The sequence below is a fragment of the Mesocricetus auratus genome, unplaced genomic scaffold (assembly GCF_017639785.1).
Source record: "Mesocricetus auratus isolate SY011 unplaced genomic scaffold, BCM_Maur_2.0 contig_6889_pilon_obj, whole genome shotgun sequence".
Lineage (NCBI taxonomy): Eukaryota > Metazoa > Chordata > Mammalia > Rodentia > Cricetidae > Mesocricetus > Mesocricetus auratus.
This window is the reverse complement of record NW_024432529.1, coordinates 14,516-22,662: the sequence shown is the minus strand read 5'-3', so window position 1 is coordinate 22,662 and position 8,147 is coordinate 14,516. Positions and strand designations below refer to the sequence as shown.

At 40.8% G+C, this 8,147-nt stretch overlaps 1 pseudogene; it reads right to left on the bottom strand.

Annotated features, from left to right (window-relative positions):
- Positions 1–5,208: 5,208 nt before the first annotated feature.
- On the bottom strand, positions 5,209–6,413 carry LOC121138358 (annotated as a pseudogene).
- Positions 6,414–8,147: the final 1,734 nt, after the last annotated feature.

Below are 8,147 nucleotides of genomic sequence, written 5' to 3'. Positions count from 1 at the left end.
TCTAATACAGTGTTATATGGTAAGTTGTCATGAAGTTAAGCACTTAGTTTCACACACAGTGTTGTATCATTAGTTTTGAAGAAGTTAAGCATGTAGTTTCACACACAGTGTTGTATCTTTAGTTTTGAAGAAGTTAACCATGTAGTTTCTAAAACAGTGTTATATGGTAAGTTCTCATGAATTTAAGCACATAGGTTAGGGTTAGGGTTAGGGTTAGGGTTAGGTTTAGCGTTAGGGTTAGGGTTGTATCGTTAGTTTTGAAGAAATTAAGCATGTAGATTCACACAGAGCGTTGTATCGTTAGTTTTGAAGAAGTTAACCATGTAGTTTCTAATTAAGTGTTATTTGGTAAGTTCTCATGAAGTTAAGTACTTAGTTTCTCCTGTAGTGTTCCATAGTTAGAATTCATGAAGTTAAGCACATAGTTTCTCCCTCAGTGTTTTATCGTTCGTTTTGAAGAAGTTAAGCATGTCGTTTGGAATACAGTGTGATCTGGTAAGTTCTTATGAAGTAAAGAAGATAGTTTCACACACCGTGTTGTATCGTTGGTTTCCATGAAGTTAAGTACATAGTTTCACACACTGTGTTGTATCATTAGTTTTGAAGAAGTTAAGCATGTAGTTTCACACACAGAGTTGTCTCTTTAGTTTTGAAAAAGTTAAGCATGTAGATTCACACACAGTGTTGTATCGTTAGTTTTGAAGGAGTTAACCATGTAGTTTCTAAACCAGTGTTATATGGTAAGTTCTCATGAGTTAAGCACATTGGTTAGGGTTAGAGTTAGGGTTAGGGTTAGGGTTAGGGTTAGGGTTAGGGTTAGGGTTAGTGTTAGGGTTGGATTAGGGCTAAGATTAGGGTTAGGGCTAAGATCAGGGTTAGGGTTAGGGTTAGGGTTAGGTTAGGGTTAGGGTTAGGGTTAGGGTTAGGGTTAGGTTTAGGGTTAGGGTTAGGGTTAGGGTTAGGGTTGTATCGTTAGCTTTGAAGAAGTTATGGATGTAGTTTCACACACAGTGTTGAATCCTTACTTTTGAAGAAGTTAACCATGTAGTTTTTAAAACAGTGTTACATGGTAAGTTCTCATGAAGATAAGCACATAGTTTCACACACAGTGTTGTATCCTTAGTTTTATAAAAGTTAAGTATGTAGATTCACACACAGTGTTGTATCCTTAGTGTTGAAGAAGTTAACCATGTAGTTTCTAATACAGTGTTATATGGTAAGTTCTCAAGAAGTTAAGCACATAGTTTCACACACTGTGCTTGATCGTTAGTTTTGAAGAAGTTAAGCATGTAGTTTCACACACAGTGTTGTATCGTTAGTTTTGAAAAAGTTAACCATGTAGTTTCTAAAACAGTGTTATATGGTAAGTTCTAAATAAGTTAAGCACATAGGTTAGGTTTAGGGTTAGGGTTAGGGTTAGTGTTAGGGTTAGGGTTAGGGCTAGGATTAGGGTTAGGGTTAGGGTTAGGGCTAGGATTAGGGTTAGGGTTAGGGTTAGGGTTAGGTTAGGGTTAGGGTTAGGGTTAGGGTTAGGGTTAGGTTTAGGGTTAGGGTGATGGTTAGGGTTAGGGTTAGCGTTACGGTTAGGTTTGTATCGTTAGTTTTGAGGAAGTTAATCATGTAGTTTCACACACAGTGTTGTATCGTTAGTTTTGAAGAAGTTAACCATGTGGTTTTTAAAACATTGTTACTCGGTAAGTTCTCATGAAGATAAGCACATAGTTTCCCACACAGTGTTGTATCGTTAATTTTGTAAAAGTTAAGTATGTAGATTCACACACAGTGTTGTATCGTTGGTTTCCATGAAGTTAAGTACATAGTTTCACACACAGTGTTATATCATTAGTTTTGAAGAAGTTAAGCATGTAGTTTCACACACAGTGTTGTATCTTTAGTTTTGAAAAAGTTAAGCATGTAGATTCACACACAGTTTTGTATTGTTAGTTTTGAAGAAGTTAAAAATTTAGCTTCTAAAACAGTGTTATATGGTAAGTTCTCATGAAGTTAAGCACATAGGTTAGGGTTAGGTTTAGGGTTAGGGTTAGGGTTAGGTTTAGGCTTAGGTTTAGGGTTAGGGTTAGGGTTAGGGTTAGGGTTAGGTTTATGGTTAGGGTTAGGGTTAGGGTTAGGCTTAGGGTTAGGGTTAGGGTTAGGATTATGGTTAGGGTTAGTGTTAGGGTTAGGGTTAGGGTTGTATTGTTAGTTTTGAAGAAGTTAAGTATGTAGTTTCACACACAGTGTTGTATGGTTAGTTTTGAAGAAGTTAACCATGTAGTTTTTAAAAGAGTGTTATATGGTAAGTTCTCATGAAAATAAGCACATAGTTTCACACCCAGTATTGTATCGTTAGTTTTGAAAAAGTTAAGCATGTAGATTCACACACAGTGTTGTATCCTTAGTTTTGAAGAAGTTAACCATGTAGTTTCTAATACAGTGTTATATGGTAAGTTCTCAAGAAGTTAAGCACATAGTTTCACACACTGTGTTTGATTGTTAGTTTTGAAGAGGTTAAACACGTAGATTCATGCATAGTGTTCTTTCATTAGTTTTCAAGAAGGTAAGCACTTACTTTCACATACTGTGCTGTATCGTTAGTTTCCATGACGTTAAGCACGTACTTCCTCACACAGTGTTGTCTTGTTAGTTTTGAAGAAGTTAAGCACCTAGTTTCACATACGGTGTTGTGTCATTAGTTTTCATGAACTTAAGTACGTAGTTTCTCATATAGTGTTATATAGTTAGATTTCATGACGTTAAGCACACAGTTTCACACACAGTGTTTTATCGTTGGTTTCCATGAAGTTAAGTACATAGTTTCACACACAGTGTTGTATCGTTAGTTTTGAAGAAGTTAAGCATGTAGTTTCTAATACAGTGTTACATGGTAAGTTCTCATGAAGATAAGCACATAGTTTCACACACAGTGTTGTATCATTATTTGTGAAGAAGTTAAGCATGTAGTTTCACACACATTGTTGTATCGCTAGTTTTGAAGAAGTTAAGCATGTAGATTCACACACAGTGTTGTATCGTTAGTTTTGAAGAAGTTAACCATATAGTTCTTTTTTTTTGGAGAAAAAAAAAAGCTTTTATTTTTTCCCTTAGGAGAAGAAACAGAAGTTAGGGAAACACATTTTTTTTTTACAACCCACATTAACTTGCAGTTGGCCCTAACCCTTTGGGGAACAGATGTTATAAATGCTGGTTCTACCAGAATGAAGGTATTCACCACCCCAGGTAGAATGTACATGGATGCTTGAAGACTCTATGGTGTTTTTCCCTGAGAGAAGTGTAACACAAACAGAATTTGCCTGGAGCCATCTCCACACTGCCCCTCCCTCTTCGCTTCAGAGGATGTCTCAACTATTCTGCTAGCGAGTACTCAGATCAAGTGCCTCATCTCTAAGTAAAAACCCCTTTTCTCACCCACTTGTGCTCTGCAAGCCTTCATGGCCCTGGAACTAAAATACCTGTCTGTATAAACACAAACTCACACAACTGAATATGGGACACTAGCCTTTTATTCACCTTAACCTGTAGGGTTAATTAAACTACATAAAGTGCTTATAAGTCAAGAGATAAACATAAATAAGCAATTTATAACCAAGGATAAATCTAGGTACAAATAGCTCCAGCAAGACGACCTGTGGCTGAGATGGGCAGCCCGGGCATGTCTTCTCCCTTACATTCTTAGTCATCTGATTCAGGACTATTTTTATCTGTAGTCCTAACGAAAGGTCACATTCTGAGGCAAGCTTTCAAAATGACCGTAGCTCAAACAAACTCCTCAGTTTACCAGTGGCTATTATAGAACTGAGGCTCAACAAAACACACCTTTTTAAAAATTTAAGTGAGCATATCCATACTAGGAGCAAACTGTATAGAAACTTATGTATGATGCAGCTCACTCCAACTTCTCAAATTCCCAAGGGGACTTTTGATCAATAGGATAAACAGTGGAAAAGGGAGTTTCACCCCCATACCCGTTACTGTTGGTCATAGGGCTCAAAGAGGAAGTGTCACTTCACTGCCCTCTAAGGAGACAAAGTTCTGCTGACTCTGATAGGATGGGAGGGAGATCACTTAGGTTCAGAGTTGGAGGGTGAGGGTTCCAGGGAGGAAATGTAGACTTCGATTATATTTATAGAGGGACCAGGAGATCTTAACAAGCCAGTATGTAAAGAAAGGAGAGGAAGTAAAGGTTAATACAACAGGTGGGACATTTAGAGACTAATACAGAAATTAAAAACAAAGCTTGGCAATCATTAGCAGAAAAGAAATACATATTTGTTTTATTGACACCACCAGGCTTAAACTTGTGTCAAACAAGTAAACCTTGTGAATAGCACCATGGTTATGAGTCTAGCCTGTGATACCAAACCACTTTACAATTTAAAGTCAACAGGGGGCCATATGCCTCACATCTGTGATCCTTACATACAAAATCAGACTGGAAAATTAAGCCTGCATAGTTATGAATCCAATTTGTTCCACTATAACCAGTCCACACACACAACTGGTTCTGTATATACTCTAGAGCTGATCATGACAACGTTTTAAAAAGCTGTAAGAAATAGATTTCTAACTAGAGAAGTTGCAAGTTTCAAAAGGGTACGGAAAAATTAAATCTGAGTCATCCCTCCTTTTCTACTCAAAGAAATAGACTTTCTGTAAAAATATATACAATTTTTACAGACAAATCCAATTTATATGCTGTTTTCCTTAAAAATTGAGGCTTTTCAGTTTTGTAACTAATTAGTGAACCTTAAGTCAAGTACTTTTGGCCATTACTAGGCTAATAAATTTAAGATTATCATCAAAACCAAGCCCAAGTAGACAGGACTGCGTCCTGAGCACTTGGACTTCGTCAAGAAGTACTCCTGGGAAAGCTCAGAGAGCCTTTCACATTCTTGTACAGTACTGCAGCTTCCTAGTCATGGTCTGGTTACTTGCAGCTTAAATCCAACTTACACAGATCACCGCCATTGTTAGTGCTTCTCTCTCAACACTACAGGAGTGGAGTGACAGACTGCACATTTAGTAAGTTCTATGACTAGCCTGAGGACTGGCCACTCTTCTAGACAACGAAATCAAGTCTGTTCACCTACCCACTTCCATTCATTCAATCTACAAGTCCTCCTCCATGGCCTCCCAAAGTTTGCTGAGTGAAAACTTGGCTTCTTTCAGATAGTAACTCTTCAAGAGGGAGCACTTCCCCATGTATTTATTCTTGTTAGCCACAATCCTGTAGCCACTTGCTTGCTTTCTGGCTATGTTGCTAGAGTAGAACTCCTGGATTGTTAAAGCCCGGGCAGCTTCAAGTCCAACTTCATAAATACATTTGTTTTCACAGAAGCAGGTGGTTTGGTGGCTGGAGTTAAGAGTCCCCTACTGCACACATAAGGCTATCTTATTAGATATGCCAGGCCAGCCCCTACTCCAGCCACACCCGCAAAAGCCAGCAGCACATTTCTGATGCCGCCTTCTAGGTCCTGTACGTGGAAGAACTCCACAAACCCATCCCAGCCTCTTTGTTTGACCAGCCAGTCCCGTTTTGTCCTGACAAGAATGTCTGTGATACTGTCTGCTAATGGTTCGATGCAGCTTTCCTGGTTTATGCTCTTCAAGTGTTTGGCCACATAGGCACCAAAAGAAATAAGAGTCACAATCCTGCCCCAGTTTGTTACGCCATCTTTGAAAACATGGACCATCACTCGAGAAAAATATTTGACATCGTCTTCGTTTTTAATGTCCATTTTCCGAAGCATGCCCTGGAAGGCCGTCTCGTGGTTGCGCTGCACCCCGTCGCCCACGCGCCACAGGGTCTCCAGCGCCCTCTGGCCTGCCGGGCCCGCCTCGCCCAGCGGCTTCGCGTCCTTGACGCCAGCCGCCTGCTCGCGCAGGTAGCGCGAGATAATCTCGCGCGACTGGCAGTACAGCTCGTCGTTCTCCTCCCCTCCTCCTCGGCCGGCAGCGGCGTGGAGGCCAGCAAGCCTTCGGCGGCCGTGCTCTTCGCCGCCTCGCTCACACGCTCCAGCAGGGGCAGCGCGGCCGGCCGCTTGCCGAGCGCCTCCGGCTCATAGCCGTCCAGTTCGTCCTCGAGAGATATGATGGCGGCGGCCGGCGCGGCCATCTCCTCGGGCGGCACGGCGAGTAGACCGTAGAGCGGGCGACCTGAGCAGCCTCCTCTCTTCTGACGCGGTGACTTCGGGGTCCTCCGTGCCCACGGGAGGCAGCTGCACCACCACCTGTGCGCCGGGCAGCAGGCCGGCCTCCCCTCCCCCCTCACACCCTGCCTTGGCCTCCTCGGCCATGAGGCGCGCCCCGGCCTGAGAGCCACCGCCCGCACCCAGGCTGGCGCCGCCTCAGTACAGGTTCAGGCCTATCACCTCATTTCTCCACAGGCCAAACATGGTCGGACGCCGCAGGCTGGGGGGGACTAGCTCTGGGAAGGCCGCGACTCCAGACTCGAGGGAGGCAGAAGTCGAGAGTCAACCATGTATTCTCTAATTAAGTGTTATGTGGTAAGTTCTCATGAAGTTAAGCACATAGTTTCACACAGAGTTTTGTATCGTTACTTTTAAAGAAGTTAAGCATGTCGTTTCTAATACAATGTTATCTGGTAAGTTCTTATGAAGTTAGGCAGATAGTTTCACACACAGTGTTGTATCGTTGGTTTCCATGAAGTTAAGTACATAGTTTCACACACAGTGTTGTATCAGTAGTTTTGAAGAAGTTAAGCATGGAGTTTCACACACAGTGTTGTATCGTTAGTTTTGAAGAAGTTAACCATGTAGTTTCTAAAACAGTGTTATATGGTAAGTACTCATGAAGTTAAGCACATAGGTTAGGGTTAGGGTTAGGGTTAGGGATAGGGTTAGGGTTAGGCTTAGGGATAGGGTTAGGGTTAGGCTTAGGGTTAGGGTTATGGTTATGGTTAGGGTTAGGGTTAGGGTTAGGGTTAGGGGTAGGGGTAGGTTTAGGGTTAGGGTTAGGGATAGGGTTAGGGTTGTATCGTTAGTTTTGAAGAAGTTAAGCATGTAGTTTCACACACAGTGTTGTATCGTTAGTTTTGAAGAAGTTAACCATGTAGTTTTTAAAACAGTGTAATATGGTAAGTTCTCATGAAGATAAGCACATAGTTTCACACACAGTGTTGTATTGTTAATTTTGAAAAAGTTAAGCATGTAGATTCACACACAGTGCTGTATCCTTAGTTTTGCAGAAGTTAAGCATGTAGTCTCTAATACAGTGTTATATGGTAAGTTCTCAAGAAGTTAAGCACATAGTTTCACACACAGTGTTGTATCGTTAATTTTGAAAAAGTTAAGCATGTAGATTCACACACAGTGCTGTATCCTTAGTTTTGCAGAAGTTAAGCATGTAGTCTCTAATACAGTGTTATATGGTAAGTTCTCAAGAAGTTAAGCACATAGTTTCACACACAGTGTTGTATCGTTCTTTTCCATGAAGTTAAGTACTTAGTTTCTCATGTAGTGTTCCTTAGTTAGAATTCATGAAGTTAAGCACATAGTTTCACCCTAAGTGTTTTATCGTTAGTTTTGAAGAATGTAAGCATGTCGTTTCTAATACAGTGTTATCTGGTAAGTTCTTATGAAGTTAAGCAGATAGTTTCACACACAGTGTTTTATCGTTGGTTTCCATGAAGTTAAGTACATAGTTTCACACACAGTGTTGTATCTCTAGTTTTGAAGAAGTTAAGCATGTAGTTTCACACACAGTATTGTCTCTTTAGTTTTGAAAAAGTTAAGCATATAGATTCACACACAGTGTTGTATCGTTAGTTTTGAAGAAGTTAACCATGTAGTTTCTAAAACAGTGTTATATGGTAAGTTTTCATGAAGTTAAGCACATAGGTTAGGGTTAGGGTTAGGGTTAGGGTTAGGGTTAGGGCTAGGATTAGGGTTAGGGTTAGGGTTAGGGTTAGGGTTGGGTTTAGGGTTAGGGTTAGGGTTAGGGTTAGGGTTAGGGTTAGGTTAGGGTTAGGGTTAGGGTTAGGGTTAGCGTTAGGGTTAGGGTTGTACCGTTAGTTTTGAAGAAGTTAAGCATGTAGTTTCCCACACAGTGTTGTATCGTTAGTCTTGAAGAAGTTAACCTTGTAGTTTTTAAAACAGTGTTACATGGTA